At 47.4% G+C, this 19,108-nt stretch overlaps 1 protein-coding gene across 1 annotated transcript in view; it reads left to right on the top strand.

The window, feature by feature from the left end:
• The window catches only part of LOC145348300 (uncharacterized), a 234,426-nt gene that overhangs the window by 1,396 nt on the left and 213,922 nt on the right, over nt 1-19,108 (top strand). The gene's annotated exons all lie outside the window — the stretch shown is intronic.

The following is a 19,108-nucleotide window of genomic DNA, read 5'->3' as shown; positions in this document are numbered from 1 at the left end:
GGGAGGCCGGATCAGCAAGGGAAGGAAATGAGGCACAGAATGTTCTGAAGACAGGTTTTATCTGTGTGTAGCCTGTGTCCTTTAGACAGAGTTATGGCTAACATGCAGTGACACAGCAGATTTGCACAATAACATGCTGACTCACAGTGTGATAGGCAAATTTAGAAAACTAAGTGAAAGATAGCTTGAAACCATTCTCAGTTGACTGAGTGAAAATGAAAGGGGTAGCTTCACAACTGATGTACCCACAGGACATTTGAGGAAATGACCTTTGGTGCAGCTTGTTGGCAAATACAGGACATGATGATGTAAATTGGCACGTAATATCCCAGAGTCACTGGCAGAACTTTCCATCCTCTCCCTCATTTCTGAAAATCCTTTTCCACCTTTTCTCTTTTGAGCTGTAGACATTTATCCCCCTTATTCATTTTAACCACAGAATGCATCCAGTGCAAACGGAGGCCATTCAGCCCTTCAAGTCTGCACCGACTCTCCAAAAGAGACCTTACCTGGGCCCACACACCTGCCTATCCCTGTAACATGGTGGCACAGTGGTTAGCACTGCTGCCTCACAGTGCCAGGGATGGCAGATTCCTCCAACATTCTGCCTCCAATTGGACACCCCACCAGGACACTTACCTGCCCTCTATCTTCTCGTTGGGAACTGTTGACAGGACACTGGCCGTCTCAATTTTTCTGCCCCCCTCACCCATTCCAACCTCTCTCCTTCTGAACTTCCCACCCTTCGCCCCCTCAGGTCCAACCCTGACATTGTCATCAAACTTGCCGACAAAAGGGGGCGCTGTTGCCGTCTGGCGGACGGACCTCTACTTTGCAGCAGCTGGGTGCCAACTCTCAGATACTTCCTCCTACCTCCCCCTGGACCATGACCACACCAAGGAACATCACTCCAACACCATCACCAATCTCATTTCCTCTGGATGCCTCCCCCTCCCCAACAGCCTTCGACCTCCTAGTCTCCCAACCTCGGACAGCTCGCTTCTACCTATGCTCCAAAAGCGACTGAACTGTTAGGCCCATTGTGTCAGCACGCTCCTGCCCCACTGAACTTATTTCCTCTTACCTTGACTCCATCCTCACTCCCCTGGTCCATTCCCTCCCCACCAACATCCAGGATTCCTCTGATGCCCTGCATCATATTGACAGCTTCCAGTTTGCAGGCCCTAACCGCCTCCTATTCACCAATGGATGTGCAATCTCTCTACACCTCCATCCCACACCAGGACGGTCTGAAAGCTCTTTGCTTCTTTCTTGAAAAGAGGCCTGAACAATTCCCATCCACCACCACTCTCCTCTGCCTGGCTAAACTCGTTCTATCTCTCAACTACTTCTCCTTTAACTCATCCCAAATCAAAGCATTAGCAATGGGTACCCACATGGGTCCGAGCTACGCTTATCTTTTTATGGGGTGTGTGGAACATTCCTTGTTCCAGGTCCCCTCCCACAACTCCTTTACTGGTACATCGATGACTATTTTGGTGCTATTTCATGCTCTCATCCAATCCTCAAAATTCATCAACTTTGCTTCCAGTTGCAGCTGTATAGGGCATTGGTGAGGCCGCAGCTGGAGTACTGTGTGCAGTTTTGGGCGCCGCATCTGCGCAAGGATATTTTGGCCCTGGAGGGAGTGCAGAGGAGGTTTACTTGGCTGATACCGGAGTTGAGGGGGTTGAGCTATGAGGAGAGGCTGAATAAACTAGGCTTGTACTCGTTAGAGTTTAGAAGAATGAGGGGAGATCTCATTGAGACGTATAAGATGATGAATGGGATGGATAGGATAGAGGTGGAGAGACTCTTCCCGCTCAAAAAAGACAGTAGGACTAGGGGGCACAGCCTCAAGATAAAGGGGGGTGCGGTTTAGAACGGAGTTGAGGAGGAACTTCTTCACTCAAAGGGTGGTGAATCTCTGGAATTCTCTGCCCGTTGAAGTGGTGGAGGCTACCTCGCTAAATATTTTTAAGAAGCGGGTTGATGGGTTCTTGATAAGAGAGGGGATTAAGGGTTATGGGGAGAGGGCGGGAAAGTGGAACTGAGCCACGACAGATCAGCCATGATCTAATTGAATGGCGGGGCAGGCTCGAAGGGCTAGATGGCCTACTCCTGCTCCTATTTCTTATGTTCTTATGTTCTTATGTTCCACCCCTCCATCGTCTTCACCTGGTTCATCCCAGACACTTCTCTTCCCTTCCTTGACCTTTCTATCTCCATTTCCGGCAACATTCTTTACAATCCCACTGACTCCCACAGCTATCTGGAATACAGCTCTTCACACCCTACATCCTGTAAGGACTCCGTCCTTTCTCTCAGCTCCTTCACCTCCGTCACATTTGTTCCGATGATGCCACTTTCCAAAGTGCTGTTTCTAATACTTGCTCCTTTTTCCTCAGCTGTGGATTCCCATCGACAGGGCCCTCAACAGCGTGCGATCCATCTCCCCCGCCATGAATCTCACCCCCTCCCCTCCCTCCCACAACAAGGATAGAGTCCCCCCTCATTCTCACATTTCACCCCGCCAGCCTCTGCATGCAATGCATAATCCTGCACCATTTTCACCAACTCCAGCCTGATGCCACCACTAAACACATCTTCCCTTCACTCTGTCAGCACTCCACAGAGACCATTCTCCCTCCGGGATAACCTAGTCCACTCCTCCACTACACCCAGCACCTCTCCTGTCACTCATGGCACCTTCCCATGCAATTGCAGAAAGTGTAACACTTGTCCCTCTGCCCCTTCCATGCTCACCATCCGAGGTCCAAAACACTCATTCCAGGTTAAGCAGTGTTTCACTTGCACCTCCTTTCATTTGGTCTTTTGCATTTGCTGCTCCCATTTTAACACACGATCCTGCTCCCATGCCCACAGGTCTGTCCTTGGCTTGCTGCAAATTTCCAGTGTAGCTAAACACAAACTGGAGGAACAAATCTCATCTTCCGGCACTTTTCAGCCTTCCAGTCTCAACACTGAATTCAACAACTTCAGATGATTTGCTCTCCCCCACCTCAACCCCTTTGTTTTCATTCAATTTTCTGTAATTTTTTTACTGTTCTCTACCTTTTATTTCTTTATTGTCTTTCTCCACTTTTCTTCCCTCCACCTCACTCTTTTCCCCTACTTTACACCCCTTCCCTCACCTTTTCTCTCCCTTTGCTTTCCCTTTTCTAAATTTTATCTCCGTCCCATCCATTTTCCTTGCCCCCTCACCCATCACCTTCATTTTAGCTGTTCTGCTGTTTGGCCTTTCAACCCTTTATCCTCTCTGTGGGTAGCTATTGGCAAACTTTTCCCCTGGTTTCTGTGGCTATGACTCATCTTTTACTTTCTCACCCTGCAGTATAAATATCTTCCACTTTCTGTGCCTTTTAGCTTTGACAAAAGGTCATCTGGACTCGAAACGTCAACTGTTTTCTCTCCTTACAGCTCCTGCCAGACCTGTTGAGATTTTCCAGCATTTTCTCTTTTGGTTTCAGATTCCACCATCCGCAGTAATTTGCTTTTACCCGGGTTCAATTCCTGGCTTGGGCCACTGCCTGTGTGGAGTTTGCACATTCTCTCTGCGTGTTTGCGTGGGTTTCCTCCGGGTGCTCCGGTTTCCACCCACAGTCCAAAGATGCGCAGGTTAGGTGAATTGGCTAGGCTAAATTCTTGCCCAGTGGACCTGTACAGATGTCGGAGTGTGGCAACTAGGGGATTTTCACAGTAAGTTCATTACATAAGAACATAAGAACATAAACATAAGAAATAGGAGCAGGAGTAGGCCATCTAGCCCTTCGAGCCTGCCCCGCCATTCAATGAGATCATGGCTGATCTGTCGTGGCTCAGTTCCACATTCCCGCCCTCTCCCCATAACCCTTAATCCCCTTGCCTATCAAAAACCTATCAACCCGCATCTTAAATATATTTAGCGAGGCAGCCTCCACCACTTCAACGGGCAGAGAATTCCAGAGATTCACCACCCTTTGAGTGAAGAAGTTCCTCCTCAACTTTGTTCTAAACCGTCCCCCCTTTAGCCTGAGGCTGTGCCCTCTAGTCCTACTGTCCTTTCTGAGCGGGAAGAGTCTCTCCACCTCTATCCTATCCATCCCATTCATCATCTTATATGTCTCAATGAGATCTCCCCTCATTCTTCTAAACTCTAACAAGTACAAGCCTAGTTTATTCAGCCTCTCCTTATAGTTCAACCCCCTCAACTCCAGTATCAGCCTAGTGAACCTCCTCTGCACTCCCTCCAAGGCCAAAATATCCTTGCGTAAGTGAGGCGACCAAAACTGCACACAGTACTCCAGCTGCGGCCTCTCCAGTGCCCTGTACAGTTGCAGCAAGACCTCCCTACTTTTATATTCAATCCCCCTCGCTATGAAGGCCAGCATCCCATTCGACTTCCTGATCACCTGCTGCATCTGCAGGCTGGGCTTTTGCGACTCATGCACAAGGACCCTGAGGTCCCTCTGCACCGTCGCATGCTGCAGTTTTTCGCCATGTAAGCAATAGTCCTTCCTACCATTATTCCTACCAAAGTGGACAACTTCACACTTGCCAACATTAAATTAGACTTGCCAGTTCCTGGCCCATTCGCCCAGCCTATCTAGATCCTTCTGCAGACTCTCCACACCCTCCGCACAATTTGCCGTTCCACCAATCTTGGTGTCATCAGCAAATTTCGATGCCATACACTCGGTTCCCTCCTCCAGATCATCTATATAAATGGTAAATAGCTGAGGCCCCAGCGCCAACCCCTGGGGCACTCCACTAGTCACCAACCGCCAATCCGAATAGCACCCATTGACCCCCACTCTCTGCCTCCTATTTGACAGCCAATCCCCTATCCACTCTAACACCCTACCCCCAACTCCATGCCCCCTGACCTTCTGTAATAACCTCTTGTGAGGCACCTTATCAAACGCCTTCTGAAAATCAAGAAACACCACATCCACCGGCTGTCCTCTATGCACCGCCCTAGACACATCCTCATAGAACTCCAATAAATTCGTCAGACACGACTTCCCCTTAACGAAACCGTGCTGCGTCTGCTCTATCAAACAATTCTCCTCAGGATGCCTCGCTATTTTCTCCTTGATCACGGATTCTAACATTTTACCTACAACAGATGTTAAACTAACCGGCCTATAGTTCCCTGCCTTTTGCCTGCCACCCTTCTTAAACGACGGTGTAACATTAGCCGATTTCCAATCTTCCTGCACTTCCCCGGAATCCAGCGACGTTTGGAAAATAATCACCAAGGCATCCACTATCACCTCCGCCATTTCTTTCAGAACCCTTGGATGCATTCCAGCATGAATGTAAGCCTACTTGTGATTAATAAATAAGCTTTAACTTTAACCCTACCTATTTACCCCATTAATTCCCCTAACCTACACATCTTGGGACACTAAGGGGCAATTCAGCATGGCCAATCCACCTAACCTGCACATCTTTGGACTATGGGAGGAAACCCACGCAGACACAGGGAGAGATTAAAAACTCCACACAGGCAGTGACCCAAGGCCAGAATTGAATGTTTATTGAGCTTATTTTGTATATTACTTCAACTGGCACAGAATGTACAGCATGGAAACGGGGCACTCAGGCCAGTTGCTCCATGCCAGTATGTATGCTCCCATGCCTACTTTATCTAACATAACCACCTATTCTTCCTTCTTTATGTGTTTACCTAACTTCTCCTCACCAATCCTTGTATCAGTGAGTTCTATCCTTAACCACCTTCTGGGTTAGAAAAAAAGTTTTTCAATTTGAATTTATTATTTACTGTCTTATACTTACTGCCTGTAATTCTAGTCTGACCCACAAGTGGAAACATCTTCTCTCTATGTTTTATCCCACCGAATAATCTTTAAGATCTCCATCAGGTTACAGAGGTCTCGAGGTGCAGGAATAAGTGTCCCTTCCTCAGGGTTCAAGTGCCACTCCTCGGACTTGATGAAGAACCATTCATAATGTGGCCAATGTGAGCCTGTGAGTTCTTCCAATGTGCCTGATGGCAGGCGGTAGTGGGGTGGCAGAGTTCCCTGGTGAACCAGCCTGCAGAGGGCAATGGCAGTACTTTGATAAGCATAATCGTGGACCAATCCGATGGGAGTCCAGGGTTGCCAATGGCCTCTTTGGGCAATGGTGCCCGGAGGAGGAGGATTAGATTGTACCCCTCGGCCTTCTCCATTCTAGAGAAAAGAACCCCCGCCTGTTTGACGTTCCCCTCTAGGTATAATCTCTCATTTCTAGTATTGTCCTTGAAACCTTGTTTAATTAATTAGATTTTTAATTAAGCAAAACCCTGTAGGCTTTCTGACAGGCCAAAGCTTCTGGGAACACAAAGAGATTGCTGAACTAAATCTCAGGCATTCGACTGCGGCTCCTCCTTTGATAAATTGTCCTCAGTACTGAAGCATTCCGATTGCATGTAAAGGTTTAAGTCGGCTGTTTATAAGACCAATAGACAGGAGGCCATTCGGTCTTGATGAGATCATGACTGACCTAATATCCTCAACTCCACTTCTCCGTCTTATCCCCATAACCCTCGATTCCCTTACCGATTAAAAATCTTGGGTGGGATCTTCCAGCCATGCTTGCCCCAAAACTGAAAAATCCACCCCCCTCCCCCCCACCCAAGTTCAACAGACCTTTGCATGGTCTGCACCACCCCTCCCCGCCTCGCACCCCGCCCACCTCCCCGACCCAACACCCGCTATGATTCCCATGGTAGGCGGCACAGGAAATTCCCCCCCAACCCCACCCCCCCCCCCCCTTAACCGTCTATCTCAACCATGAACACCTTAATGACCCAGGAATGACACAGTGGTTAGCACTGCTGCCTCACAGCGCCAAGCGCTCAGGTCTGATTCCCGGCTTGGGTCACTGCCTGTGTGGAGTTTGCACATTGCCCCCGTGTCTGCGTGAGTTTCTTCTGGGTGTCCCGGTTCCGTCCCACGGTCTGTCAGGGAGGCTAGCTGGGGTAAATGCATGGGGTTATGGGAATAGGGCCTGGGCTGGATTGTGGTTGGTGTTGACTCGATGGGCCAAACGGCCTTCTTCTGCGCTATGATTCTATGACCCAGCCTCCACAGCCCGCTGCCCTCACTGCCCTCTGAGAGAAGAAATTCCTCCCCATCTGTCTTAAATGGGCAACCCCTTTCTCTGAGATTATGCCCTCTGGTCCTAGACTCTCACAAGGGGAAACAATCTCTCAGCATCTATCCTGAGAATGTGCTACGTCTCAATAAGGTCACCTCTCATTTTTCTAAATCCAGTGAGTGCAGGCCCATCATATTCAAAAGAAAATCCCTCCATACCCAGGATCAACCTACTGAACCTTCTTTGGGCTGCCTGCAAACCAGGATATCTTCCCTTAGGTATGGGGACCAAAACTGTTCACAGTACTCCAGGTGTGGTCGAACTCGTGCCTTGTATAGTATTAGTATGATTCCCCTATTTTTATACTCCATTCCGACTGAAATAAAAAAGTCTTTGGTCCTTTTCTTAACCTGCCCATATCCCTCTGTCGACTCTTTATATCATCCTCACCACTTGCTTTCCCACCCTGCTTTTAGAAATGGACCAGTAATTAGCCGTGCCATCAGCTAAGCTGCAGACCGGCCCTCAATTGGATTTGGCCGATGGGTTGTTGGGACGGAAGAGGGGATCCAACGATGTTCATCAGATTGAAGCTCCAAAACTGGGACTGGGGGAGGCACCAACAGGAGGTGGTCATGGACTGGGAAGGTGGTAGATACCCTGTGGAAGCAGGGGCCTGGATTATCTTTGTGAGGCCCTGCTTCTCCAGGTCCTTGTGGAGATAAATCATCACTTAGTCACTGCTGGACCTTTCCATCATCTGTAGAAGTGGGCCTGAGCCTGCCCTGAACAATGCCTGATTATCTCCCACCGAAAGTGGCAGCTGGGGTCCTTTTCTCATCAGAACATTGTGATCTCCGTAGTAAAAAGGAGCCTGAATCTTTGGGCACCTTCCAAATGCCTAAGGGGCACTAGCCAAAAGTAAATTTATTAGTCACAAGTAGGCTTACATTAACACTGCAATGAAGTTACTGTGAAAACCAGGATTGTACGGTTATTACAGCCCTGTCAATGCTGACTGTAAGTAGGGAGCATCGACACTACTCTGTTTACCTACTTTCTATCGAGTGGTAGGTAAACCACTGGAATCATGAAATGTTTTGACGAGTCAAGGTTCTTATCAATAGCTGAGTCATTCCAAATTGCAGAGTCATGGCTGTAGGAGAATGATGCAGCACATTCGCAAACACTTATTCTGACTCTGCAAAATGGACAAATTTGTTTTTAGTGAAGGTTCGATTGTTTATTAGCAAATTATCGGACTGATATAGAATCCCTACAGTGCAGAAGGAGGCCATTTGGTCCATCCAGTCTGCACTGACTCTCCAACAGAGCATCTTACCCAGTCCTATCCCCATAACCCCACTTATTTACCCTGCCAATCCCCCTAACCTACCCATCTTGGGACACGAAGGGGCAATTTAGCATGGCCAATGCATCTAACCTGCACAACTTTGAAGTGTGGGGGGAGACCAGAGCACCTGGAGGAAACCCAGGCAGACACGGGGAGAATGTGCAAACTCCTCATAGATAGTGACCCAAGGCCGGATTCGAACCCCGGTCCTCCTTGCCGCTGTGTAGCAGCACTGCTAACCATTGTGCCACCCTGCTGCCCACATTTACTCTTGTGGATTGTGGATTGGGACATATAAATCAGCTTGGGCTCCTTCCCCAGTGAGCCATCCAACAGGCTGGTGAATTTGTGTCCGGTGTTGGGTAAGGGCCTGATTACACTACCAGCCAGTACTCATCTGTGAGAAAGAACCCCAATTCCAAAGGTATATCAGACATTGATCTACGTTCGATAGGAATTCATCGACAGGAAGAAGGAGATAGGGTAAAACTGGCAAAAAGAAGAGATAAGGAACCAACTCAGAACAAATATTCCACCGACCCATTTCTGGACATTTGACGGGTGAGACATCTTTTCTTCCTGGCTCCATGGGGCAGCACGGTGGCACAGTGGTTAGCACTGCTGCCTCACAGTGCCAGGGACCCAGGTTCAATTCCTAGCTTGGGTCACTGTCTGTGTGGAGTTTACACATTCTCCCTGTGTCCATGTGGGTTTCCTCCAGGTGGTCCGGTTTGCTCCCACAGTCCAAAGATATGCAGGTTAGATTAATTGGCTGGGCTAAATTGACCCTAGACTTAGGGAGATTAGCAGAGTTAATATGTGGGATTACAGGAATAGGGCCTGGGTGGGATTGTGGCCAGTGCAGACTTGATGGGCCGAGTGGCCTACCTCTGGACTGTAGGAATTCTATGATTCTATGAAAAGATTATTTGGCAAACACATTGAAATACATCATTGGTAAACTTGTATGCAATGTTGCTCTGTGGCGATATACATGCTTTCTAGTTTTGTGGCTATTCAAATAATTTCAAATGGAAGTAAGAACTACTAAGTACCAGTTTGGACCTTGTGACAATCTTCAAAAGCCAGGTTTATCAACATCCGGAGATATTGATATCAGGGACATGGTGCCTTATCATCCTGATGTGAGGTCAAATTGATCTGGCTGTGCTGGTTTGGGATCAGGAGTCTTCCCGCCCTCCTGCTCACTATTCCTCAATCATCAAGCACTTTCCAAAGCAACAAATGGAATGGGCAACCATCTCATTGCTGTTTGTTAGATCAGAATGACCACTGAATGGGGCAGCATTGTGGCACAGTGGTTAGCACTTCAGCCTCACAGCGCCAGGGACCCAGGTTCAATTCCAGACTCGGGTCATTGTCTGTTTGGAGGTTGCACATTCTCCCCGTGTCTGGGTTTCCTCTGGGTGCTCTGGTTTCCTCCCACGTCCAAAGATAAGTGGGTTAGGTGCATTGACCATGCTAAATTGCCTGTTAGTGTCAAGGGGACTAGCTAGGGTTATAGGTATAGGGCCTGGGTAGGATTAGGCTTGATGGGCTGAATGGCCTCCTTCTGTTCCGTAGGGTTCTATGACTCTATAGCTGTGAGACATCACAATCTCCACACTTCAAAGTGATTCAATGGATGTTAAGAGCATTGATATGATATGATCTGAGCCAGATTTGATCTAAGAAGATCCATCAAAGATGCCAAAAGACAATACCCGGACAAAGTTAGAGTCCTAGGCTAACCACACCATCCCACGCTGACTGTGGCAAGGTCTGCAAGACATAACCAGCTCCAAGATGAAGGCATGTAAAATCGCCAGCTCCAATGCACCCCTCTGTGATGAGCTCAATGCATTCTATGTCCATTTTGAGCAAGAGGTCAGCGAGAGCATGCCCTCCACCCTGGACGCCTCGGATGAACCTGTATCTGAGGTCACCATTGCAGATATCAGAGCAGCCTTCTCGAAGGTCAACCCACGGATAGTGACTGGTCTGGATGGGATACTGGGACATGCACTCAGATCCTGCGCAAGTCAGCTGCCGAGAGTATCTTCAACCTCTCTTTATAGCAACCTGAGGTCCTGATCTGCTTCAAGAAGACAATCGCCATCTCAGTACCAAAGAAAAGCCAGGCAGCATGCCTTATTGACTATCGTCTGATGGCTCTGACATCCATCATTATGGAGTCCTTCGAAAGGTTAGTCATGGCCTCCCAGACGGCCTGGATCCACTAGAGTTCGCCTACTGCTGCAACAGGTTTGCAGCAGATGCCATTTCCTTGGCCCTGCACGCAATCCTGGAAATTTGAGACACGTAGTCCTGACTACATGCTCTTTCAGAGAGTTGGTGCAGACTTGATGAGCTGAATGGCCTCCTTCTGCACTGATTCCAAGCTGAAGTCTTGCTGCTATACTCCACCCGGCCATATAACCAGCTCTTGGTTCGATCCAGCACTTGGACTAGTTGGACACAAAGGCTAAAGCTTACCCAACAAATAGATGCGAGCAAGTATGCAAGGAAAGCAGAATCACATTCTGAGATTCAATTCCATGTCAAAATACGTTCGTGGAAGTTAGCCACCAAAACCAGAATACAGAAGTAGAAATGTTAAAAGCTTCAAGTTTTTCAGTGTCCGGATTGCCAACACTATAGTTAAGAAAGCCCACCAATGCCTCTACTTTCTCAGAAGATTAAGGAAATTTGACACGTCAGCTACAACTCTCACCAACTTTTACAGATGCAACATAGAAAGCACTCTTTCTGGTTGTATCACAGCTTGGTATGGGCTCCTGCTCCGCCCAAGACTGCAAGAAACTACAAAAGGTCATGAATGTAGCCCAATCCATCACACAAACCAGCTTCCCATCCATTGACTCAATCTACTCTTCTGTCTCAGAATAGTGGCCAGCAAAATCAAGGACCTTACGCACCCCGGACATTCTCTCTTCCACCTTCTTCCATCGGGAGAAAGATAAAGAAGTCTGAGGTCACGTACCAACTGACTCAAGAACAGCTTCTTCCCTGCTGCTGTCAGACTTTTGAATGGACCTACCTCGCATTAAGTTGATCTTTCTCTACACCCTAGCTTTGACTGTAACACTACACCCTGCACCCTCTTGTTTCCTTCTCTGCGTATGGTATGCTTTGTCTGTGTAGCATGTGACAATAATAAATCCAATCAAATCAAATCAAAACAAAGGAGAGAGAGATTTTAATATCTATTTTCACTGATCAGCCAACCAATCTGCAATACCATCCCTCTATTGTTTTTTGATGTTGTGTTCTTCCAAGTACAGGACATCATTCCCTGTGTTATTAGTTATACACCCATCAACTATCTGATAGTGGACCCAAATAGAAAGAGATATAAGGCCAGGACTTATTGTTAGGTTGCCATTGGCTCCCTTGCTGGTCCTGCTTAGCGCTGCTGCCTCACAGCGCTACGGATCCGAGTTTGATTCCCAGCTTGGATCAGTGTCTGTGCAGACTCAGCACGTTCTTCCTGTGTCTGCGTGGGTTTCCTCCAGGTGCTCTGGTTTCCTCCCACAGTCCGAAAGATGCGCTGGTTAGGTGCATTGGCCATGCTAAATTCTCCTTCAATGTACTCGATGCGGCGACTAGGGGATTTTCACAGTAACTTCATTGCAGTGTTAATGTAAGCCTATTTGTGACACTAACGAATAAATTTTAAACAGGTAGCTGTGCACAGAGTGAACTAGATTATTCACCTTTGGTCCGATATGAGCTTCTGAGCATGCAATCAATAAGCCCCCAATTTTCACCTCCAAGACTTTGCCTGATTTTGATCTCACGTTCATGTCTTGTAAATATTGGTGTTCTTTGGTGTGCTTGCACAACAAACAGAAGAAGTTGCCAGACAGGTATGGCAAGCAATTAGGACAGTAAATAGCATGTTGGCTTTTGTTGCGGAGTGATTGGAATCCAGAAGTCAAGACTCATTACAGTTGTGCAGGGCTTTGCTGAAACTATATCTGGAACAGCATTTACAATGTTGGTCTCCGTATCTAAGGAGGAGGGGAAGATTTAATGGTTTGGTCCCTGGGATGAAATGTTGGTGCTCGGATGAGGAATGGAGTATATTAGGCCGACTGAGAGATGATCTCATTGAAATATTCGAGATTGAGAGGATAGACACTGATATGTTCTTTCCCTGGCTGGAACATAGAAGATAGAACATAGAAAAACTGCAGCACAAACAGGCCCTTCGGCCCACAAGTTGCATGGATCATATCCCTACCTACTAGGCCTACCTATAACCCTCAATCCCCGTAAATCCCATGTACTCATCCAGCAGTCTCTTAAAAGACCCCAACGAGTTCGCCTCCACCACCACCAACGGCAGCCGATTCCACTCACTCACCACCTCTAAGTGAAAAACTTACCCCTGACATCTCCTCTGTACCCACTCCCCAACACCTTAAACCTGTGTCCTCTCGTAGTGACCATTTCAGCCCTGGGAAATAGCCTCTGAGAATCCACCCAATCTATACCTCTCAACACCTTTATAAACCTCTATCAGGAAGATCGATAGAATCCCTATAGTGCATAACTAGGCCATTCAGCCCATCGAGCCTGCATTGACTCTCCAAAAGGACCCTAGGCCCACACCCCCTCCCTATCCCCATAACTCTGTGCATTGATCGTGGCTAATCTGCCTAATCGGCATATCTTTTGTTCATTAAGGGGTAATTTACCACAGCCAATGCACCTAACCTGTACATCTTTTGGACACTGATGAGCAATTTAGCATGGCCAGGGCACCTAACCTGGGCATCTTTTGGAGTGTGAGAGGAAACCGGATCACTCTTGTTTCCTTCTCTGCGTATGGTATGCTTTGTCTGTGTCGCATGTGACAATAATAAATCCAATCAAATCAAATCAAAACAAAGGAGAGAGAGATTTTAATATCTAGTTTCACTGATCAGCCAACCAATCTGCAATACCATCCCTCTATTGTTTTTTGATGTTGTGTTCTTCCAAGTACAGGACATCATTCCCTGTGTTATTAGTTATACACCCATCAACTATCTGATAGTGGACCCAAATAGATACGGGGAGAATGTGCAAACTCATCATCAACAGTCACTTAAGGCCGGAATCAAACCCGGGTCTCCGGCGCTTTGAGGCAGCAGTGCCAAATATTGCGCCTTTAGATCTAGAACATGGAGGGCCCAGTTTCAGGTCAAGAGGGTTGATCGTTTAGGACTGAGACAAGGAGAAATTTCTTCACTCAAGGCTTGTGAATCTTTAGAATAGTTGTCCAATTTAGTGCCACACCTTTTGTGTGATTTTGCTCATCTCTCATATCATCCTGGGAACCTCCTCTGAACCTCTCTGGGACCTTGACATCCTTCCTAAACTGTGACACTCAGATCTTATTGTTTCACGGGATGTGGGCATTGCTGGCTGGATCAGCATTTATTGCTCATCCCTGAAGGCATTTAAGAGTCAACCACATAGTTGTGGGTCTGGAGTCGTAAGTAGGCCAGACCAGGTAAGGAAGATAGATTCCCTTTCTTAAAGGACATTAGCAAACCAGTTGGAGAAAAAGATATAAAAGTCTGAGGTCCCATAGCAACTGATTCAAGAACAGCTTCTTCCCTGCTGCTGTCAGACTTTTGAATGGACTTACCTTGTATTAAGTTGATCTTTCTCTACACTTTAGCTGTGACAAAAATACCACATCCTGCAATCTCTCTTCTCTTTGTCTCTGAATGATATGCGTTGCCTGGATGGCACACGAGAAATAATACTTTTCACTGTACACTACTAGCTGTATACTAGCTGTGACAATAATAAATTAATTCAAATCAGATGTGGACAGTCTCGGGGGTGAGTGGGGGGAGGGGTGTGGGGGGAGGGTCTTTGCTCAGGCAATCAGTACCCTGGTACTGCTCAGACAATGCTCCCTGGCACTGCCCAGGCAAAGCCAGGGGTGGTACTGGCTAGATGTTCTGTGGAGGGGGGATAATTCTATGGGTGCAGGAGTTATGTGTAGAGGGAGGGGGCGGATTTCCATGGGCTGGCATGGGGGGCAGTTCCGTGTGTAGGAGTGCTTCCGTGTCTATGTTTGAAAATCAGGAGGGCTTTTTAAAAACTAAAATCGCCAGCAGGGTGGGCTCTAACAAAAATATAGTGGACAAACCCAGCAGCGGCACCGATGAGCTACCCAAGGTCAGATATGACACATTGCCAAAACAAATCGTTCATCTCTCTATTGTGAACAGGGATGTAACATTCACAATCTCTCCAAGCAAAACAAAAAATTCTTTACTCAGAGAGTAGTAAGGGCGTGGAATGCCCTGCCCGCAACAGTAGCAGAGTCGCCAACATTAAAGGCATTTAAATGGTCATTGGATAAACATATGGATGACATTGGAACACTGTAGGTTAGATGGGCTTTAGATTGGTTTCGTAAGTCGGCGCAACATTGAGGACCAAAGGGCCTGTGCCGCGCTGTAATGTTCTATGTTCTAAGTAAAGTTTATTTATTAGTGTCACAAGTCGGCTTACATTAACACTATAATGAAGTTATTGTGAAAATCATCTAGTCGCCACACTTTGGCACCTGTTTGGGTACACTGAGGGAGAATGTAGCGTGGTCAATGCACCTAACCAGTCCAGCCCATTTACGCCCCTTCAACATCCAAGGAGGACTGGAAGATGGTGCTCAGAACCTCTGTTATCTCTATTCTCACTTCCCTCAGCAACCTGGGATGCATCCCAGCTGGACCATGCGACTTGTTAACTTTTGAGTCACGCTAACCGAGTTAGCGCCTTGTCTCTGTCTCTTTGTACCCCGTCTAGTTTCTCTTCTCTCTCCTCCTCCACTGCGCCATCATTCTCGGACTGAAATCAATTCTAAAGCAAAAATCAAAACACAGAAGCCATCATTCTTCGGTGCTGGTTTCTGCATCGATATGGAAGATTAATTATGTTGCCTGATTATTAATCGGAGACTGATTCTCTATCACGGGCTCTGTGTCAGCTGGGTTGGCCAGTTTATGTTTACATTTCTCGGGTGCTGGTTGGAGTATCTGCGCCTTTAAAATAAATCCGTGTGAGTTATTGAGTGTCTGGAAGGCCGTAAATTAATGTGGGACAGAAAGAGGCGCTCCAGCTTAAAATTAAACTCTCCGCTCTTAAAAATAATTCCCATACAGATCAGTAACAGTCACATTAATTATCAAAGTGTCGGGCCTTGCTTTAACATGTTGGTCAAGATCTACCATTGGAAGGTGGACAATGCAAGATCAGGTGCTGCTTTTTCTCCTGTTGGCCTCTGCCTTGCACACCCCCTGGTGGCCTGACCTGTAATGTGGAGATGCTGGCATTGGACCGGGAACAAGCACAGTAAGAAGTCTCACAACACCGGGCATGACCTGTAGCCAGAGCTTGGCATGTGGTGAACTGTCATCCCAGCTTGTTAGGGGCACCTATGTGCTACACCATCGAGTGTGAAGTGTTTAACCCTGTTGTCGTTATCCAGTGTACTTTATACCCAGTCACTGATTCCCTGAAATAAATCATTAACTTCAGGTACCCTTTTAACAATAATTAATGGCTCTGGAATGCTTTAATGACTGAGTCTGCCGTATCGAGAGTAACAATGCACTGCTTGCTCGAGAACCAGTGGGCTTAGCTGTGCTCTCACTGCGCACTTTTCCCAACAAGCTCCTGCCTGCCCCCTCTACCTCCAATGTCCTTGAACCCCAGGACCTTGGAATGTTCGAACGCAGTTCCACCACAGACCTCACATAGTGAGCAGAGGTTGACGGATCCACTCCTTACCCCAGCCGTGTTAGAGATGCACTACTTATGACATAATGTTACAGGGTTAAGGCAGCCATGTAACATAAGTAATTGTGGGGATTCTAGCTGCGCTGTGCTGTAATCTGAAGGAATTTCCATCTGGGCTCATGAGTAATATAGAATGGAATGTTTACGCCACTGTTGGAGTCTTTTTCCATCCCACAATGGAGTTTTAAAAACATGTTTGATTGATCGGAGGCTTTTTTTTATATTAAAAATATGTTTGTTTCCTAACTAAACCTGCAAATAAATAGGATTTGCTCAAAGTGTTGCAGTAATTCCCCAGACATTTTTACTGGAGTGAGTTATTTTCTCATTTTCTGCTGCTTCTTTCCCCCCCACCATCACAGACTCTTAAACTTGTCGCTCTCTTTATCTGGCCGGAGTGAGAGTGTTCCCGAGTCAGAGATTCCTCTGGTCCTTTTATTGAGCAGAGGTTTTGAGTCATGGGCTGGAACCCTACCACCTCGATCGCCACGGAATCGGCGCAGGCGAGGGTCGGACAACGGAAATCTCCGTTCACCTTGGGTGGGAATTTCTGGTCTCGCCCGAGCGAGGCTGTAAAATCCCACCCATAGAATCATAGAACATAGAACATTACAGCGCAGAACAGGCCCTTCGGCCCACGATGTTGTGCCGACCAGTTAAAAAGCAATGACCCTCTAACCTAAACCAAACCCTTTCCATCCATAAACCTATCCACGGATCTCAAACGCTCCCAAACTAGGCGCATTTACAACTGCAGCAGGCAGGGCATTCCAATCTCTCACCACCCTCTGGGTAAAGAACCTACCCCTGACATCCGTCCTATAACTACCACCCCTTAATTTAAAGCTATGCCCCCTCGTGCTAGCTTTCTCCATCCGAGGAAAAAGGCTATCACTGTCCACCCTATCTAAACCTCTAATCATCTTATATGTTTCAATAAGGTCCCCTCGCAGCCGCCTTCTTTCTAACGAAAACAACCCCAAATCCCTCAGTCTCTCCTCATAGGACCTCCCCTCCATACCAGGCAACATCCTGGTAAACCTCCTCTGCACCCTCTCCAAAGCCTCCACATCCTTCCTATAATGTGGGGACCAGAACTGCACACAGTACTCCAAGTGCGGCCGCACCAGAGTTTTGTACAGTTGCAACATGACGCTGTGGCTGTTAAATTCAATCCCCCTACCAATAAACGCCAAGACACCGTATGCCTTCCTAACAACCCTATCTACTTGATTCCCAACTTTCAGGGATCTATGTACACATACACCTAGATCCCTCTGTTCATCCACACTATTCAGAGTCCTACCGTTAGCCCTATACGCTACACATCCATTATTCCTACCAAAGTGAATTACCTCACACTTTTCCGCATTAAACTCCATCCTCCACCTCTCGGCCCAGCTCTGCAACTTGACCAAGTCTCCCTGTAGACTAAGACACCCTTCCTCACTATCTACCACACCTCTGACTTTGGTGTCATCAGCAAATTTACTAATCCACCCAGCTGTACCCTCATCCAGATCATTTATAAAAATTACAAACAGCAGCGGCCCCAAAACAGATCCCTGAGGCACACCACTCGTAACTGAACTCCATGTCGAATACTTACCATCAACCACTACCCTCTGTCTCCTATCTGTCAGCCAATTCCTAATCCAATTTCCTAAATCACCCTCAATCCCACACTTCTGCAATTTCTGCAGAAGGCTTCCATGGTGAACCTTATCAAACGCCTTACTAAAGTCCAAATACACCACGTCAACTGCCTTACCCCCATCCACCTCTTTGGTCACTTTCTCAAAAAACTCAATAAGGTTAGTAAGGCACGACCTACCCTCCACAAAACCATGCTGACTATCTCTAATCATTTCATAAGAACATAAGAACATAAGAAATAGGAGCAGGAGTAGGCCATCTAGCCCTTCGAGCCTGCCCCGCCATTCAATAAGATCATGGCTGATCTGTCGTGGCTCAGTTCCACTTTCCCGCCCTCTCCCCATAACCCTTAATCCCTTCTCTTATCAAAAACCCATCAACCTGCTTCTTAAAAATATTTAGCGAGGCAGCCTCCACCACTTCAACGGGCAGAGAATTCCAGAGATTCACCACCCTTTGAGTGAAGAAGTTCCTCCTCAACTCCGTTCTAAACCGCCTCCCCTTTATCTTGAGGCTGTGCCCCCTAGTCCTACTGTCTTTTTTGAGCGGGAAGAGTCTCTCCACCTCTATCCTATCCATCCCATTCATCATCTTATACGTCTCAATGAGATCTCCCCTCATTCTTCTAAACTCTAACGAGTACAAGCCTAGTTTATTCAGCCTCTCCTCATAGCTCAATCCCCTCAACTCCGGTATCAGCCTAGTAAACCTCCTCTGCACTCCCTCCAGGGCCAAAATATCCTTGCGCAGGTGCGGCGCCCAAAACTGCACACAGTACTCCAGCTGCGGCCTCACCAATGCCCTATACAGCTGCAGCAAGACCTCCCTACTTTTATATTCAATCCCCCTCGCTATGAAGGCCAGCATCCCATTCGCCTTCCTGACCACCTGCTGCACCTGCAAGCTGGGTTTTTGCGACTCATGCACAAGGACCCCGAGGTCCCTCTGCACCGTCGCCTGCTGCAGTTTTTCGCCACGTAAGTAATAGTCCTTCCTACCATTCTTCCTACCAAAGTGGACCACCTCACACTTGCCAACATTAAATTCCATTTGCCATTTCCTGGCCCATTCGCCCAGCCTATCTAGATCCTTCTGCAGACTCTCCACACCCTCCGCACAATTTGCCGTTCCCCCAATCTTGGTGTCATCAGCAAATTTCGA

The sequence above is a fragment of the Carcharhinus amblyrhynchos genome, chromosome 9, assembly GCF_965287045.1.
Source record: "Carcharhinus amblyrhynchos chromosome 9, sCarAmb.v2.hapA, whole genome shotgun sequence".
NCBI classification, from domain to species: domain Eukaryota; kingdom Metazoa; phylum Chordata; class Chondrichthyes; order Carcharhiniformes; family Carcharhinidae; genus Carcharhinus; species Carcharhinus amblyrhynchos.
This window is presented reverse-complemented; position numbering and strand designations above follow the sequence as displayed.